This window comes from Acanthopagrus latus, chromosome 1, assembly GCF_904848185.1.
Source record: "Acanthopagrus latus isolate v.2019 chromosome 1, fAcaLat1.1, whole genome shotgun sequence".
Classification (NCBI taxonomy): domain Eukaryota; kingdom Metazoa; phylum Chordata; class Actinopteri; order Spariformes; family Sparidae; genus Acanthopagrus; species Acanthopagrus latus.
This window is the reverse complement of record NC_051039.1, coordinates 29,272,006-29,291,659: the sequence shown is the minus strand read 5'-3', so window position 1 is coordinate 29,291,659 and position 19,654 is coordinate 29,272,006.

The window sequence follows — 19,654 nt, the reverse complement described above, 5'->3', positions numbered from 1 at the left end:
TGACTGCTTTAATATGGGGGTTTTACAATGGAACTAATCACTTAGCGGGACAATAGAGTCAAGAGTCATTCGCAGAGAGCCTGCAACACTTTGGACCAGGAGCATGGTAAACTAGAGCTTACAGAATTGGCTGTATTGTTTTCCAGGCCGGGTGAGAGAGGCTAAGAGTAAGGCCTTCAAACGAGTTATAATCGAGTTTAGGTTTAGGATTTACTGATAGCCTTGAGTCAAATACAGCTGCAACTCCTCTTCCTCATCCGCTGTCTCAAGGAAAGTGAGTATCAATATGACTCGGAGGAGCGGATTTCATTCGTTGACATATTCGTCATTGCACAGCAATATTTCGGTGAGACAGAATAAGTCAATATTATGATCTGAAATTAGTCTCAATGGGGGTTATGACTCCTGGTCCTGGTCTCAACTCTGGGTTGTCATGCTTTTGGACGACTAACAAATTCGGTCAGATTTCTAATCAGACCAGGTCTTCCCATGAAAGTCTGCAAATTGTCTATATAACCCACTTTGTTTGCTGGACAGCCAGCGGTTAAATGCAGCTCAACATGTCATCACTTGTGAGACCTGCAGACTCAACATTAATTTTAGTGCTATGCAAGAGATGTAAAAGGCTGTCATTAACACAGACATGTATTACAATCTTACTATATCCATTTTTGATTTGCATATCAACTTGCATATTTAAAATAAATAGCTTTAACAGTGGGAGTTTACTTTAATTAGCTATTACAGTTGTAACTTAACTTTAACTTTAGCCTGAAGGGCTAGAAATACCGCTGCTAGGCAAAACCGTAAGCAGGTCCAGGATGCCGCTGACATTGGCTGTCGTCATAGTATTGAAGTAATGACAATCTTGGTCATCCAGACTGTAAAACCAGTTAACCAAACTTCTACAAATAGATTGGCATGCTTCCTTTGAACTGAGATGTTGAATATTGATCCATCTCCCAACATCTATGTAACTTGGTGTGCTGAATGATGCTTAGAATTTTGCCAGTAATTATTGCTGTCAGTATCTCATCAGTGGTATTTTATATCAATTTATGAATGCCATTAATGCTGACTCTAACAATACGTTGCACTCTGATGCATGAGTGCACCGCACTTTAGCTATGAGATATACAGAACTTTAACACAATACAGTCATAAACTACTCTGAAGAGCAGTTTCAGTTATTTCTTTTATTCACAGTTTCAGTAGCAGTGTTTCTATGAAGAGAGGAGGCAGTAGAAGACACTTAGCTAATAGACGTCTACTTATGATGGATTTCCTCTCTCAAGAACATTCTTCTGGCTCTCAATGAACACATACAGTCACTCTGCCAGATGACTGAATGTCTTGCCGGCAGTCTTTTGCATGCCAACCAGAATTATGAAAACAGTTACTTCAGACAGTGCAGGGACTCAACGTTATCGAAAGACAATACAATCTGATATCCTCGGTAGTAACAGACAATAAAGAGAATAATATCATATTAACGCATTAAATTTATTTTTACACATTATAAAGGGCATGAGGGCATGAAAGGCAATGCAGAAAGCTTATCTACACTGCAGAGTGGGCGATGTATACAGTACAAGTGTTTAGCTCGCAACAATTTCCTCGCAGAACAAATTTACCCACCACTTGAAAAAAAGCTGTTAAGGAAAACCACAGGGGGGAACATGATAATTGTGCATGTGCCATCTCCATCAAACTCTCTCTTAGAGCCATTTCAGTCTCCACCCACTTACTCAGCTGGCAAAGGAATATTAACTCACCAATACTGCAACGCACTTCCATAAACAGCAAACGGCTAATTGTCACATTTGGTCGTATTCTTAATAGGGCTCATGAAGGTGAAAAAGCTGCCAGCACAGCTGAGAGCAGTAGCAAAGGCGGGGCTGCGGCAGCCATAAGACTGCTGGTAGCTGCAAGTTTAGTGGGGGTGGCACATCTTGAATAGTCCTCTTCATTGCCAGGACAGCTCTGAACAACGCAGGGAAGTCAAGAGAATCACTGGGCAGTCAGAAGAAGTGAGAACACTTCTGTTTTTTTCCTTTCCTTTCTTTTTTCTTTTCTTTTCTTTTTTTTTTTTTACATATCTTTGTTTCCTCCCCTGGGGGATTAAGTCCTTGAGCATTGAATGGCACAGACTTGTTAAACCAACTCGCTTTACTGAACCAGAAGAGGCTGTCGAGAAGAGCTGTGAATCTATTAACCCTTTTTTTCTGTCCATGGGCCTCACAAAACACTACTGCATTAAAAACGTTCAAGGGAGAGTGCAGTGAAATGATCGTTTAGTGAGTAGTTTTGCAGATGCTGTTGCTAATTAAGCAATGTAAAGTAAAGTCACAAAAGGGCTGCTATACCTTTCTTGTATGACTAAAAATAAAATCTTTGGGATATACCTGTAATGTTTTGTTGAGCACAGAACAGTTATGCTGAAGGTGAAATGTTTTGCAATGTCTCATATGTGGTTAACCATGCACTGAAAGAATTGTGTATAGCAACCCTTTCTATGAAGCCCATGTCTATGATGCATTATAACACACTGACCACATATACATATAACACTTATAATGCATTGTAATGCCCCTACAGCAGATTATAATCCTTGTTACCAGCATTCATTAATACTCATAATACGTTACAGCAATAATAATTACTCATTATGATGCCAATGCATGAAAAACACCAATGTAGTAAGTATCAATACTTCATAATTGCTAATCTAATATATTTGCAAGTATCACAATGTATAAAAATTCTCATAGTTGTAATACATCATGATAATCTCACAATACATTATGATGTGGCTATAAGTCACTATAAGTGGTCATTGAAGTTAGGTGAAGTTTCAGTCAGTTCAAGGACAGTACACAACTATAAAATGAATTATTTTAAGAAGTATGAATATATATTGTTGTGTAATAGTATAGCAGCATGTATTATATTAACATCATAATGCATTACAGATATTGTGATGGTGTGATAATGAGATTATTATGAATACCCATGAGTGCTTATAACTACAGTAATACAGCAACATAGGTGCATAATAAAGCATTATTTTCATACTTAGTCTATTTACTCTTTACAGTTGCACATAAGCACCTTCCACTATCAATTTAAACCCAAATAATTTCCACCTGAGCCATGTTGCAGCCACTGTAAGTGTTAATAAGTCATTTGCAGCAGTTAATTACTTTAATTGGCTGCTTGATAACCAAAGTACTGCGATGAATAATGCCGTTAGCTGTCTCTGTGTGTGGTTCTGTTTACACACAATTCTAATAAAGGCCAAGATATGGCTTAGGGGATCCATCCCACTGCTTTCCCCTTTAATAAGACAAGAAGGATGCCAATTATGGGTCCTTTGCTCCAGACTCAACTCCCAGACCTCCTCTTTAAATTGGAAGCTTGAGCTGCTGATGTGTATGGAATGCCTACCCTGTCCTGCACTCGTGTTGAAGTTTCACAGAGGAGGGTAGAGGACGGGGGGGAGACAGGAAGCAGATCTTGAAAGCACACAACAAGCTGCTTGTATTTGGAAGGTTACAGAGAAATGTATTGTTGATTCATCATCAGTTGTCAGTGTCAGGGGCCTTGAGAAGAATGCGGGATGTTGCAAAAGGGGCGGAGGTAATTGATCCCTATAAACAGGATTAGGAGGACACAGACAAAGTGGAGAGGGGTAGGAGGTGGGGGTGGGGGTCATCATCTATCAGAGTGGAAGCACTTTACTGATGATCTATGGGTGATGGTGGTTTGGATTTGCTTGTGTACAAAATCACTGAGGCTCTGCAATACTTAATTTTGCATGTAATAATGAAAGAAAATTAAAGGAGATCATGTTAAGTCACTGAAGAATTGCTGCATGTAACAGTACAACAGTCATCATTTTTCTGTGCCAATACTCAAAGCTTATGAGCTTCATTACCTTGGGATGTTTGTGGTGTTACTGCAGATATTATGGCTGTCCTCTTTGTCGTAAAGTTTGTGATTTCAATTGGAATCTCAAACACCTTTTTCACTGCTCGCATTCATGAATGACCTTCAGTAGAGTCCCAGAAGCTTTGGTGGGAATGAATGAATCATACCTGTGTTTACCAGAACAAATACTCAGCACCCTGAGCTGCATAGTGCTACCTGACTCACCCTCAAGAGCTGCAAGGGAAATGGACACACAGAAATGCTTTTGAATTTGGAAGATAAAAATTTCCATTCTTTAGTACAGCAACAGGTCAGATTAGGTGATAGTAATACAGAAGGCCTTCTTGCAGGGTGCTGGCAGTGTTGCTTTTATTTAAACAAACAAACAAAAAAGTACATTTCCATATACAAACTGTAGAAAGTAATTTGCTACACTACTCTTTAAATTACATTTGTGTGTCGCCTGACATATTGTAATGTAACTGCCAGTTAAAAATACAGAGGGTGACACACACAAGAACATTTTCTTGTGCTCTTTACATTCACTTGCTAGTCAGCAACAAGTTTTTTTTTGTTTTGTTTTTTTCTCACAAGACTATTTTAAAACAAATCTAACTTGTGGGCTCTGCTCTTTAGAATAAATCTGTAATTTAACTTAAATTAGGAATGGGTGTGGGATTGGGTAGGGAAACTAGGGACATGTACCCATCAATATCCAGTGAGTAATAAATTGTTGCTGGCAATAATTTGGTACACAAACACTTAACAGATCTTGTTCACTACTAGTCCACCTTCCCTAAACCAATACCACTAAAAGGACTGGCTATGCATTTTCTCCTAAAGTGTCATAGGCTGGCTCATGTATGTGGGCTGGACGTGGTAACAAGCTGGTTGAATTTACTTGTGCCAAAGCTGTTCTGTGCACCCAAGGATAAATAATATCAGAATTACGCCTCATATTGATTCAGTCAGTCACAGCAGCCTGCATTTGTTACGTGCTCTATCATAATCAGTCAGATATTGCAATGGCAAATGTATAGATAAAGGTGGATTTATGTCAACATCATAATCTTTGGTCATTTGGGGGGTTTGTTTGATTTTAAATAAGTCTTGGCTTTCAGAATATCAATCTCTTATCACTAGATTCAGATGATGAATTCATTTGTAAAGCTTGGAAAGGCATGATGACAAAATGATTATATGTATCATAATTACAATTACCTAATTATTATAATTTAGGACTGTGACAGCTCCATTACTTTTTTGATAATGAGGAAATAAAAGTGAAGAAATAACATTTTCATAGTTTGCATAATCCAGTTAAATGTTTAAAATATTAAAGCTATAAATTGCTAAATCTACTTAATTGTATATCATGCTTTCGACAAAGATTGTCATCTTCTCATTAGTAAAACTGAACAGCTTTTCATTTCCAACTTGTCACATTATGTGACATAACTGTAACTAGCTGTACAAGTATAGTATTGTCCTGTCAATCACTCTCTGTGCGAGGGTAGAGTGGCTGCATTTCACCAACCAACAAACTCAAAAAAAGTAACTAAGACTACAGCAACTGCATTTAGTACCTGATCCAAACTATGAATGTATACTGATTTAGAATTTTACATGATCAGGTTTTGTGCATCGAGTCAATTGGGAGTTTCTGCTCAGTAGCAAAAATATTCACGGGGGACAATCATTATGACAAAAGCTACAGCGCACAGCAGCAGCTTTCAGTAAACAAGCCTACCTTTTCGAGTCATGCCACCTATTACCAGCTTGTACATGTATGCACATGGTCTTACTTAAACAAATAGCACTACACCTCTAGTAATATAAGTTGTGTCATTGCTCTCCTCTCTCTCTTTGTGCCCCTTCTGATACCAAAAGACACCTAGAAACCTCCCAGTATTTGTAAACAGCTTGAATTTCTGTATCTGTAATATCCTTGGTCCGTACCAATATCAAAATACCAAACCTACCTCCTCAGGCCTATGTCTTGTTTAGCTGTATTGTATGTTAAATAAACAATGATAGGCTAAGCTTTTTTAATTGAGTAACATTTTCAAAGAACTTGGTAGAAGCTAGTTGGTTGGTTGCAGCTTCTACCAAGACTTGTAAGCCCGTAAAGTAACACCATTGGTATCACATGCGTTTCATGCATTTCATCAGCGATCAACAATCTTGGTAGTTGCCAGTTTGTGGAGAACAATGTAAGACTGGCTGAGCTTTTTATCTGCCCAGCTAGACTACTAATGTTGGCTAGCTAGCATTGGCAATGTTAAGGCAATCTAGCGTTAGTTAGTGCACAAAATGGCAACTACTTGAGGGGGGGCATATGAGTTGAACAACAGCTATGTGTTGGGACCCTAACCACATGGTTCTGACAATAGAGCGACCAGCGTGTAGGCCGAAGCCTGAATGCGACCTCTTTGCGCCAACAAAGCCTGATTAAGAAAAAAGAAAAATGCAACAACCCTATCGTCCCCACAGGTCTGAATACTCCCAGCTCCCACTGTCTAACCCTGAGATTCCACCAGATATGTGTCCGCTGTGTTATGTCTCCACCACGCCAGCAGAGCTGATAGGTTTCACTTTAATGTTCGCTTCACCAGGTTCACTGCACTGCGTATCTGCTCCATCCCAGCTCCGGCAGTCCAGAGCTCTCCAACAAATATGCAGGACTTATATATGCAGGACTTATATACTTATCACTATATCTGGTGGATGCACGATGCAGCAATTCAGCTGAATTTAGCACCAAGCAGACAGGAAGTCAAGCATCAAATCAACAATATGACATCCGGTTGCTTTTCAAAATAAAACACGCCAGCTGTCTGCCGTACCGTGCCAGACTCAAAACACAACTGGTGGGAGTTGCCGGATGGTGGACAGCGGAGCAAAACCAGATTGGAGCCGTAACGCAGCGGTCATGTATTTGGTGGAATCTCAGGTTAAGAGCGCACCTGAACACATCATCAATACTGCGCAGCAACCAGATACATAGAGAAGATAAAAGCGGTTCATAGCGGTCCCATCGTAACGTGTTGCTGGAAGCATCAGCTTTCACCCGAGCAACTGTTACTAAAAGGGAGCACTAAACGTTTTGATTTTGCACACCTACGCTGCAGTCTTTCAGCACGTTGGACGAACCAAGATTGCCCCATGTTTAAAAAACACGTCCCAGATCCAAAGTAGAGCTGTGCAACCCAGACTATATGTCCTGCAGAAGGGGGTTTCCGCTCAGAAAGAGCCTGGTTGACCCGGTTTCTATGCCTACGTTGACCCCGCTGTTTGCATAGCCTCCACAGTATGCCAGAGCACCTTAAATCGATGCAGAGGAAACGAGGTGGATAAAAGAGGACACACACCACAAGTGATGCTTAATTATTGTCTGGGCAGATACTAGTGGTTAGTGTGCATTGTCTGCTTTTCAGCTGCATTGTTTGTGACTTTAATAGTTTCCAACTGTAAAGAATGTTTGTTGCTTGCTTTTCTTTGTGCTCTCATCACATGCTTATTCGAGCCTGTCCAATCTGTTGAGCTAAAGTGTTATCTTTGCCGCCATGTGAGCATACAATATGCCGCATTCCTGTCAAGGATCAGCCGCAGGTGATTCAAACCTGAATTTGTCCACCGGCCATCGAGTGATAGGAAGGCGAGTGTTCTCCCTCTTTGCTATGCTCTGAGCGTTGGCTTTTTTCATCTTTGACTCTCTCTCTTCTCTGACCAGTGATTAGTGTGACACAGCCGCATAATCTTATGAGCAACTTGTTGGAGATTTTTGGTTAATGATTTCACTATAACACGAGATACAGGTGTCCCATGGTAGCACCGCTACTTTTTTGGGCTTGTGTGTGTCCAAAAGCCTCACGCAGCTTGAACACTCCATGACGTCATCTTCCAAGATTGCTTCGGCCATCTTGACTCCCCACCATCTGTGTTCTCTCTCTTCATCTGCAATCTTGGCTGTCTTTCTTTGTCTGTCTTATACACACACATGCACACTGCATGCTTTTTGTTCCTTGAGTTTTGTCTAGTGTTTTAGTTTCATAGTTTAGCTGCTGTAGTTCAATGATAGATTTTTGTTGATTGAAGTGTTATTGATATTTGATCAATTTTCCTACATTAATTAATTCTATTATATTGTACAGCGTAGTTTTCTTTAAAGTGAACCCTCCTGTTGAGACTGGTTAATAGTCCCTGATTCCAGGGTGGTGCCCCATTTTAATGATTTGATTATTATTTTTTAATAACTACTATTAATGATTATTCATTTCTAATACCACTCCCTCCCTACCATCAATTTCAACAGATGTAACATGAATGCAATGAAAGGGGCATGATGGAAAACCAAATTCAGTGGTTGAATTGTCTAAATTCCTCCATGTTGTCTCCAGTTAATCCTGCCTGCCGCCCGGCTAGCCTGGTCCACTCATTTCCCTCCAGAGAACTCAGTCGCAAAATAAAAATCCTTAATTCCCTAACTTCGATCTCTGCATTCACATTTAGGGCAGTTAGCAGAGGCTTTTGTTCAAAGCGACTTACAGGAATTCATACACTGATGATGCATGCGGCTGCCATGCAAGGTGCCAACCAGCTTTGACATGCATGCCAGGGGAATCAAACTAGTGATCTTGCGATAACAAATTGTTGGCTCTATCCCGTAGCTCCAGCCACCCCTCCATTTGGATTCTAAGAAAAACGCCACCATAATAGTCATAATCTGGCCACACTGACAGTGACCTCGACAGTCGCTTGTTGTGCTGACGAAAATTTGATTGACTCTGACACGGTAACTCAAGTTAACATTCCACCACTCCCTCTCTCGAGACCCATAGATGTCTTCACCCTTGACAGCTAGCTCAAGTTACTTATTGTACTGTTCTGCTGACACTTCTCTTGTCTGGAAATCATCATGAGACTGTTCAACTGTTCATAATCCCCTCACCTCACTCTCTAATTATCCTAGGTCTCCTGTCCTAGGGCTTGAAACACTTAGGGGCACGACAGTGTTTCAAGCCCTGTTTAAGATCCAAGATAACCTGATAATGGTCTAAGTACCAAAACATTGTTGTCATTAAACATCATTCAAGTGTAGTGGAAAGTGTGCAGGAGTCTTTTTCCTGATTTTGACACTGGTACACCTCTGCACACACATCCTGACCCCTCTCAACAGTTTGTGGTGGAAGAAGATTCCTCTGACTCCAGTGTGGGAGCTGTCCTCTCCTAGCGCAACCGAATCCAAACGAGTTGGTCTATCTCAGTCTATCTGACAGTTTGGCCAGAAACATGCACACCACTAGCCTACTGGAAGTAATTTTCTAGGGCTCTGGCAGTGCTTCTCCTGTTCCTCCTTAAATATATACAGTCATGGACAAAAGTATTGGCACCCCTGGAACTTTTCAAGTTTTCTCCCAGGAAAGTGTTGCAATTACAAATGTTTTGGCATACACATGTTTATTTCCTTTAAGTGCATTGGGACACAAAAAAACACTCAAACATAAAAAAGCTGAAGAAAAAAGCCAATTGTTACATAATTTTAGAAAAAACTCAAAAATTGGGTCAGACAAAATCATTGGCACACTCAACTTAATGTGTGGTGGCACACCCTTTGGAGAAAATAATTTAAACCAATCATTTCCTATAACCATCAACACATTTCCTACACCTCTCAACTGGAATTTTGGACCACTCTTCTTTTGCAAACTGCTCCAGGTCTCTCAGATTTGAAGGGTGCCTTCTCACTACAGCAATTCTGAGATCTTTCCTTAGGTGTTCTATGGGATTTAGATCTGGACTCATTGCTGGCCACTTCAGAATTCTCCTGCGCTTTGTCTCCAACCATTTCTGGGTGCTTTGTGAGGTTTGTTTGGGTCATTGTCCTGCTGGAGCACCCATGACCTCTGACACAGACCCAGCTACATTACGGGCCAAAATCTTTTGATAGTCTCCAGATTTCATGATTCCTTGCACACAATCAATGCACCCAGTGCCAGAGGCAGCAAAACAGCCCTAAAACATCTTTGAACCTCCACCATATTTGACTGTAGGTAACATGTTCTTTTCTCTGTAGGCCTCTCAGTTTTCTGTAAACGGTAGAATGACGAGCTTTGCTAATAAGCTCTACCTTAGTCTCATCTGTCCACAAAGCATTCTCCCAGAAGGACTGAGGCTTACTCAGGTATGTTCTTGCAAACTGCAGTCTGGCTTTTTTATGCCTCTGTGTCAGAAGTGGAGTTCTCCTTGGTCTCCTACCCACAGTTTTAATACGCTGCCTATGGTTTTGTCCAGTCGATTTTTGGAGTTTTGTGTAAAATGATGTCAAATATGGCTTTTTTCTTTTGCTTTTTTGTGTTGTCCCAATGCACTGAAAGGAAATAAATGTGTATACCAAAACATTTGTAATTGCAACACTGTTCGGAGAAATGTTTTTTCTTAAAAAGTTCCACAGGTGCCAATACTTTCGTCCATCACTTTATATATCAAGTTTACAGCGTTAGGCTATTTGTGGCCCCCGAACTATTATTCCTTCGCCATGTGTTTTGGTTGGGTCGGCATGTGTATACCGGGACTTGTATCCATGCCAACAATACACAGACAAGTTACTGGGTCACTCACTGCTAGCACAATTTTTAACTTTCACTTTCGTTTTTGGAGTGGGTCGCATAGTGACATTTTGCGGCTGTAGGAGCAAGTTCCCTTCAACCAGAACAAGACCCATGTACTTAATATGCCAGGAGACTATAGCTGTGATGAAGATTTCCAATTTGAAACTGCATTATGAGACGAAGCATAGGAATTTTGAAGAGACATTTCCTCAAAATTCAGAGGTAAGCACAACAAATATAAATGCACTGAAATCGTCATATCAAGCTGTAAGCAAGATTCTTGTCACATCTGTGACACAACAACAAAAAGCAACAGCGTGCTAACTTAGAGACTTAGAAACTTTGTTTTGTACTACTTTGTCAATATGGAAATTAAATTTTATTTTAGTTCATATTTTTGTTGTTGTTTTTTAATGAAATAACATTTTGTCCTGAATATAATACACAGATATCTGTACACACACACATATATATGTGTGTGTTATACAGTATTATTGCATGTGGACTGACTGACTTTAATGCATGGACCTTTGAGCCATTGAAAAAAATCTTTGTGGCCCTTTAAGATTTGTATTTGAGTACCCCTGGACTAGACTAAATTGAAGCTAATAAGTAATTCATTATTAGCCATCATTGAAGCGTCACTTGTAACTTTAAGACCTTTATTGCTGTTAGTGTTGTCAGGAGGAGGAACTAAAGCAGCACTGTAATGCATACATGACCACCATCATAGCACGGTAGGTACTTTGTACATCAGCAATTTGTAAAATCTGAAAAAGGAAGTGCCACTCCTAATTCTGTGATGGAACCACATTGATGAAGTTCACCGGTGTTTCCACCTTCGACACGCTGCCATCAAGCTCCCAGAACTCAATTTCACAAAAGTATGAGATCTTGATTCCATACAGATGTAGTCATATCTGAGCAGTTACATAAGGACTTGGTTAATCTCAGGTTTACAGAGAGGACCGAAAGTGGCAGGCATAAGCCATAAATCTACGTCTCCCATACACCTGCAAATATCCTCCCAATATAGCTTCACATTGCTGATGTATTAAAAGCAACCAGGCGTAAACATCTCTTGATAGACTTACGGGAGTGCAAATCAAACCTCCCTCTTGTTCAGTATGTAAAATCACACCCTACTGCAGCTTGTGATATATATACTAGACTAATCTTTGTCACTGAACAGAAGCAGCGGAAACTCTTGACATTTCTGCAGAGGGAGTCTATATCTTTATGACCTCTACAGAAGGAAGTTTACACTATTATGGCAGCAAAAAAAAATGCAGCAGTTCAAGTCTAATGAACATATTAGTGGTCCTTAAATATGACAACAGAGCATGGCATCAGCAGTGCAAGGGTGGAGAACTCAGCTGTGGCCATCCATGTGAAGCCCATGTAGGGTTAAACTACTTCATATGTATATTTGTTAGCAATGAAAAAGGTCAGAAGAGGAGGAAATTACAGTTTTTAAACTTCTTCATGTTACATTATCATAGAACATACATACAGAAAATTATATATACCTATAAACATTAATACCCAGAAATAATTCTGTCTTGCTCTTTCTATTTTGCATCTGGGTGAATGTAGACTGCCGCAATATGGTGATGATAGTATGGTGGCATCTTCAAATAATAAGCTAAACATATGAGATACACTTGTCAGTTATTTTGACTGTGTGAGCATCTCCCTTGTTGTTGTCCGGCACTCTGTCAACAAAATTCCTTCTGTTAAGTGTATTCTCTCCAGACTAATCATAAGTACACTTCAAGTATGTTGATTATGAGTTAACTTAAGGTTTGCTATTTTGGGCCGACTAGTTTTGTAAGTATATTTTTGTTGTAACTGAATTGCAGAAAAGCACAATTTGAATTGTATTTACAGTAGTTTCATGTGCTAAAGTGGAACAACTTCACGTTTTCTCACACACTTTAAGTATGTTGCTTTGTATATGTACTAGTATACATGCTTGATTTGTTTATTTTAAGTCTACAAATGAATAAGCAGTATATCATTAATACGTTACATGCAATACAGCTACCGGAAGACACAGATGTCAACAAACCGCTATGTAGCTACTTGCACAAACACACTGTTTTAACTACTTTTTATTCATTTTGAGTCACACACGCTACAGTGCTGTGTTGTAAGGTGTCTGCTGATGTTGCATAACTTTTGGGATGAGATTTGGAGCATGTTAAGATGCTTAAAACACAGTGTAAAGTTCTGACCCTATGCTGTTAGCTGTCAATGCTAACTCTCCATTCACGGAGCCCTGTAATGGTTGGACCAAATGTGTTTGCGTCTTCAGTACTGGCAAGTCAAGGGTAGCTTGAGCAATGAAGCTGCATGTTTAAATCAACCGAAGTTCTCCTTTAACAATGATGTCTTTAACAAATTTAAAGTAATTGTACCATCATGAGAACACCTTCCACTTCTGATCATAGTTAGCACTAGTTGAGAGAGCCTTGATACTGCTTATGGTCCTCAGGACAGCATTATCTAGCAACTGAGAGAGGGACTGTGAAGGGACCAAGCCCACAGCTACAGGACAGCTGGGCTAGGGTGCCATGTCTGAGCTTCTACCTGGGAGAAATGGTCCACCTAGACTGGCAAGGCCCGAGGTCAACCGAGAACCAACTGAAGGAGTATCAGAAGCCAGTGCTTCCTTCGCCACTGGGCCAATGGGACGTGTCCACTGATGCAAATAAATCACCTGAGCCTCTCTGAAACGAGTGCACAAGAGGGCTGCCACCTCTCTTCTGGAGCAGGACCAGCTCTGGACAGAAGGTCTGCTGCCGGATTCGCAACTCCTGGAATACAAATTGCCCTTAGAGAAGCCACATACTGGATGACACAAAACAGGAGCTTTTGTGCCACCTGGAGGCAATGCAGAGAACAGTTGGCTATCTGTTGCCACCACCAGAGGCTGAAGAACCAGAGCCCTGTGGCTCGCCACATACCCACTACTTTTGACAAGCTGAAGAGGGTTGGTCTGGAGGCTGAGAGCACCTAGGTTAATAACTGGCAATGAGGGCTCTGCTGAATGTGCACTGAACAAAATTGCTTGTGCAACAAGATTGTTCAAACTTATCCAACACAAACCGATAGAGTGAATGTGGGCTTGGGTTAGGATTAAGTTTAGCATCAGCTTTTAATACTGACTGCTCATCAATATCAAAAGGAGAGTCTCAAGCATAGAGAGAGAGAACATTTAGGTTGATCAATATTCTCCACCTGGCAAGACAGTGACCTTTCAAGGGAGCATCCCCTAGGGAGTCCAAATTCTGCTGTGGCTGATGTAGCAGGCGACCGGGCCTCAACTCTTTCTCTGACAGACCACGAATGGCAGCCACAAATATAACCTGAGTGTCATCCTGCTGACGCTTGTCTTCCTGAGCACCAACTGGGCTATGTGAAGGCTGGGGAGCTTGTTTCTTACCTGGGCCCCTATCCCTGCCTATACTGATGGGTGAGTTCACGCCGCTTTCCGCAATGTCTCCTGGGAAAACAGCGCTCAGTACCGAGGTGGGTGGCGTGAGAAGCCATTACTCTGCTTTGATCAGAAAAAACAATCAGCAGTGCCCAACAGCTGCAGATAGCCGCAAAAGGGAAACCAGTAAGCAGCCTGCTCAAAGCTGACCACAATAATTTACAACAAAATAAATAAACTTTAACAGGGAAAGGGGGAAGCAATTATATAACCCACTGGGAACAGGGCATGCAGCCCGTGTGCCCTGTTTGCAGTGGGTTGGATAATTCAATTAATACTCAACAGAAGTAATGATAACCAACTGAAATTACAAGTATTTCATATACATTGTGAATCTGCCTCTCTTTTATATTATTGTTCAGAAGCAACAGTTCATTAGAGGGGAAAAAGCAAGTGCAACTTAATTTTGAGGAGCAGTTAATCAAAAACTCATCATCTACTCAATGTGTGCGAACACAACTGAAAAACCCCACTCACTGCGAGTAAACAGGGATTATAGCTCTATTTGAATTAATATGGGAAAGAGATTACCTTGTAAAAACATCTAAATTTGACCCTTAATATATTGAGGGAAAACGTATATACCAAACAATGTGAGACAAACAGTACTTACTCGAAACTGCAGGCTACATTAATTGCTAAGCACCAGGTGAAACAAGCTAGACAATCTGAAACCTAAGGAGCAGTTGGCACGAACAGTGTAACCCTCTGCTATTTAAATGCAAGATAAACCAGGGGGACAAAACCATGTATCCTCCAATCCTCAGGGACACAAGGCACCTGCACCGCCTTGACAGACTGCTTATAGTGGAGTTCTAAACAGTTACAGCTTACCTGCAGGTTTCGGATGAGGCAAGTGAGGCAAAGAGGAGGAGGTGCGTCATGGGCAGCAAGCCAAGCCTGCTAAGGTGTGTCACATTGACTTGGTTGTTATATGGTTTCGAGGATCGGTAGGTAGATGATTATTCGAAGTGAAAAACTAGTGTGTGTATATATATATATATATATATATATATATATATATATATATATATATATATATATATATATATATATATATATATATATATATATACAAACACACACAAACACACATTATTGTACTATTGGTCAGTAGGCCAGAAGGACAGCCATATTAGGACAGCAATGTTCAAGTGGTGAGCTTACCCTAACCCTCGACCATAATCCACCACACTTTGGTCATGTTGTAGTCCTCTTTGGTTGGCACACACACACACACCTGTAAATAGACCTAAATTTACACACTGCTATTTTTATTTTACAAGAGTACATCTGTTCAAATTCTTCAAATTTCACTAGCTGTAAAGGGTTATTTTCAGTTGTAGTACTGTAATGCTCCAACTCTGCAGCATTCATTTAAAAATGTAGAATAAATATGTTGAAAAACTTAGTTAAAAAAAGTTACACCTACCTTTAACTATATTTCTCAATAATATATTCCTAGAAAGTGCATAATGGTAATAGTCTCATTATTTTAAGGTGTCTTAAAAGTGTTGTGGAAATTGGTTCACAGTGATATTGTATTTTTTTTAATCTACACTAATCAAAACTAGTTAGGGACAATGGAATGTGGGTGCATTTATGCATGTGCATGAAATGAGTGGCATTATGTTTGAGGACCAAAATTATTCACAGAACAGTAAATTCAATTTCAGACATATCCTAGGATAAACAATCAACTGAACACTATAATATCCACTTTGCAATATACTTTTGAAAACAAGAATCCATTTTAACAGATCAAAGATATTTTCAAAGAGCTTGATCAATCTCTCCCTTTTTGTCCCTGGTAGGACAGTCGAAAAGATGCCGTGGGAAGTGATTGTCTCAAAGTCTGCTGCTCTTAATCGAAAACAAGTGCCTTCTTCCCCAATGCTGCTGGCTTAATTTCTGACATAGATGATATATTTTTTCAGCAATACAGCCAAAGAAATAACAGATTAAAACCAAAAATGGAGCAAAATGTGCTGTGTGAACTTCTGAGCGCAAGAGCAGGAAAATCAATGATGCAGCAGCTGGGTCAAACTAACCCAACCAGCTACAAGACTGACAGGATAGAACACAAATTTGTATACTCAAGTTTGCTCAGTCAACTGTGGTTTCCCAGGTAAACCCACCGACCACTTTGTTCTCCCTCCCGGTCTTCTACTACTTCTTTCTCCTTCCTGTGAGGGGTGGTGTGAGCTGCTACAGCTCACAATCTGCAAAATGAGTTTTGTGGCTGGCTATTTGTTTTACAAACCATCCAGAAGAAAAACAAAGAAACAAACACTTACCACCAGACACTGAACAGTTACGAAATAGCATGCTAAGTAAAGTGTTATTGTCTCATTTGTAGCCTGGCAAAAGGGAATTGTGGGTAACCTACCTGTTCCGTGTGGTTCTTTGTTAACCATCACTGCATGAAAAGTGGGATTTTCATCCCCGTAAATGCCTGTAAACCTCCCTAATTTTCAGCAGTTAATGACAATTTACAGTTGTCGGAGTTGCCTGCAAATTGGCAGTCGTAGACCTGAACTTCCATGACAATCTACAGTACCACTTACTGACAAAAATCCCACTTTTCATGCACTGCATGCTGCTACATGTACCATAAAATGGTAGAAGATATAACAGATATAAATGATAACATGACTGCATTGCTGGCTTACTGCCATTGCTTGTTGGGCCACTTGATGGAACTGGACCACCATCAATGAAATTAAGTCACCTATGTATTTCCTGCTATCACAAGTGTAGATGTCTTCTATGAATAGGAGTTAAATACCCCTTCAGGGGTGTAATATGAGGTCGTCGGCCGGTTCAATTGTGAGAAAATGATGTTGAGAACAGGAGCCTCTACTCATTTATCTTATGAGGTGAGACGTTTACTGTGAGTTTTTAGTTAAGATGGCAACAGGACTTTATTCACATTCTTGAGGGGAAAGCAGAGCTGATGCTATCGACACCAAATCAATTGCCAGTGTTATGAATAATTTGTACACAATTGTTATTAAATGTATTGCACCAGTTTGGACCGTTTCATCCTGAGCCTTTAACAAAGGCATGTGATGTTATTCATTGGCCTGTGAGGTTGTGTGAGTGACGGTGGTCAACATTTGTAACAGGTAACAATTTAATAGGGAGTTTACTGTATAATGAACAACTTATAGAGCAACTAGCCCCATGTTGATCCTTATGCATAATAATTGGCCTAGAGGCTCCATATTCAGTAAGCAGCAATAATTGCATGACCAATATGCTCATTAACCAACTTACAGACTACCCTTGGTCTCATTTTTTAAGTGTAAAAGTGTATTCAAATTAGAGCTACTGCTCCAGACAGCGAGATGCCTTTATCTAATACTGTGGCATCCCTACCACGCTGTGTGCCTGGCTTTCAAGGGGAAGATGATAGAGCCTATAATCTATCACAGAGAATACAAACCACTTTCCCCCAGCAGAGTTGAAGAGGTGAACTATTTCCTCCCATAGGAATCTTTTCCGAAGACTTTAATATGGATGAAAACATTCATCTTTTTTTGTGTTGCATGAGGATATCGAGGATATCGATTTGGGGGGAACTGAATGGACAGTCATACTGAGGATGTCCTCTAAAGCTGCAGACATTCTCTCTCTCTTTGGCTGCAGTGTTAACAGAGAGGATTCCTCAGAAAACATAGCATGTCAGTTTCATGACAAAGCAGGGTTAATTAAAGCCTTGTATTGATGACAGTTTTTTTTATTAATGAGAATGCCGATAAGTGAGACCCCCTTAGCATTTTGGAATTTGTAGAAATGGAGGGGGGTGGTATGGTATGACCCTGTCTATGTATTCATTTCCAAGGTCAGAAAATTAGCCCACCGACTTTTAATAACTGTGCTTTTTGTCGGCATTGGAACTTGCTGCTATATGATTTTGAGTCACGCAGCTCTGTTTTGTGTGAGAATGAGTGTAGGAGAGAGGCTGCAAGAAACAGAAAGTGAGAGAGTGCAAGCTAAGCCCCAACCTAGACTGAGTCAGATGGAATCCATGCAGCTCATTAGTAGTATTTCTGCTACTGAACAAAAGCAGAGGCTAAAAAATATTGTAATTGATTTCTACGCTTGCTACGCAGCCTTCTTTTAATGAATAATTACTTCAATTGAGCACCCAGCAAAAAACTGATGCAGGGCTATTTTTATATGTAGCTTTGATTTATTTAATTTTTTGATTGCTTTTTTTCATTTGTCCGCTGACAACGCAGCTAGCGACACAGATCCATCTATCATTGTAGCGCTGATAAACGAAGCAGAGAGGACATGCTGCAGCTAAATGTCAGAGAGAGACATCAAAAATACAAGCCAATTAGTGACTGTCCATTGATCTCCCTCTGCTCGTGGATGGACAATGTTCATGAGAGTAATACGTCTGCTTTGCAGACTAAAATTTGCAAAAGCATTTCTCTGCTTTTGGACTACATTCCCAATGTCATAATCATTCATCTCAGAGGCTTCGTTTTTTACTTCTACCGACTGTACGTATGCACAGCACGCAAAGGTCCAATTTTCTATGCTGCAGCAGGTGCACTGCTGGATGGTTTTCATCAGCCTTATAAAAATGGCTCCGTAAGGGACCATGGTGTCAGATTTTATACAGCCATATTTTTAGACCTCAATGTATAAGATAAGATATAGTTATTACTGATTATGATTATTACGGTTTGATTGTGTGTTACCTGTTGGTCAAACCTGGATGTTAAATGTCACTTTCATTTAGATCTTTTGTACCTGATTCCCCTTCTTGATACTAATTCATGCCTGTTTGTAACAGCCCATGGGAAATGTGTCTTCAACAAATGTTAATATGATAAACATTATATCAAATCTAAAACAGTACATGTCCTGATCAGTTTTCATAGTTTTTCCCAGTGTGTTCCCACAGCCATACATTTTAGTGTCTCTTTCTCCCCTGCATGCTTTCAGTTGACTTTGTATGGGCTCATCAGAGATAAAATATGGCTGTCAAGTGATTAAAAAAACAAAAAAAAAAAACATTAGTCTACTTAATTACAAACTTTGTGATTAATTAATTTAAATGTATCACACATACCAGTATTTTCCATAAGAATTTCAAAATATTTTGGTGCATTTTTTTTTTTTTTTTTAAATTAATGAAGTGAGGTTATATTTCACGTTTAAAGTACTCCTGATTTTGTGTTGTTTTTTTTACTCTTTTCTAACATGATTTTATCATTTTTGCCAAATCACTTAATTTTGTGCTGAAATATGCTGCTAATAAAGTGGAATGGACTACAGTAGAACTTGGACTTTTAAGTCATCCAACAAGTTTGGCTTCTTGTGTTTTAATAAAGGTGGTTGCAGGTAGGTTCTGCACAGAGCCAACACCATTACCTACAGAAGCTGCCTACACCTTAGTGAGCATTTATACATGTGCACTGATGTGTCTGAATTGCTGGCGGCGGTGAGCGGATTGCCAGCAGACTTTCTCCATTAAACACACCAACCTCTTTAGCTTAGAGCTGAGACTGTTGGCTAGACAGAGTGGAGAGGCGGAGTGTCTGCAGGGAGGGCTGTGGCTTGAGTGCCTTTTTTTCAGCAGGCCAGGCCAGTG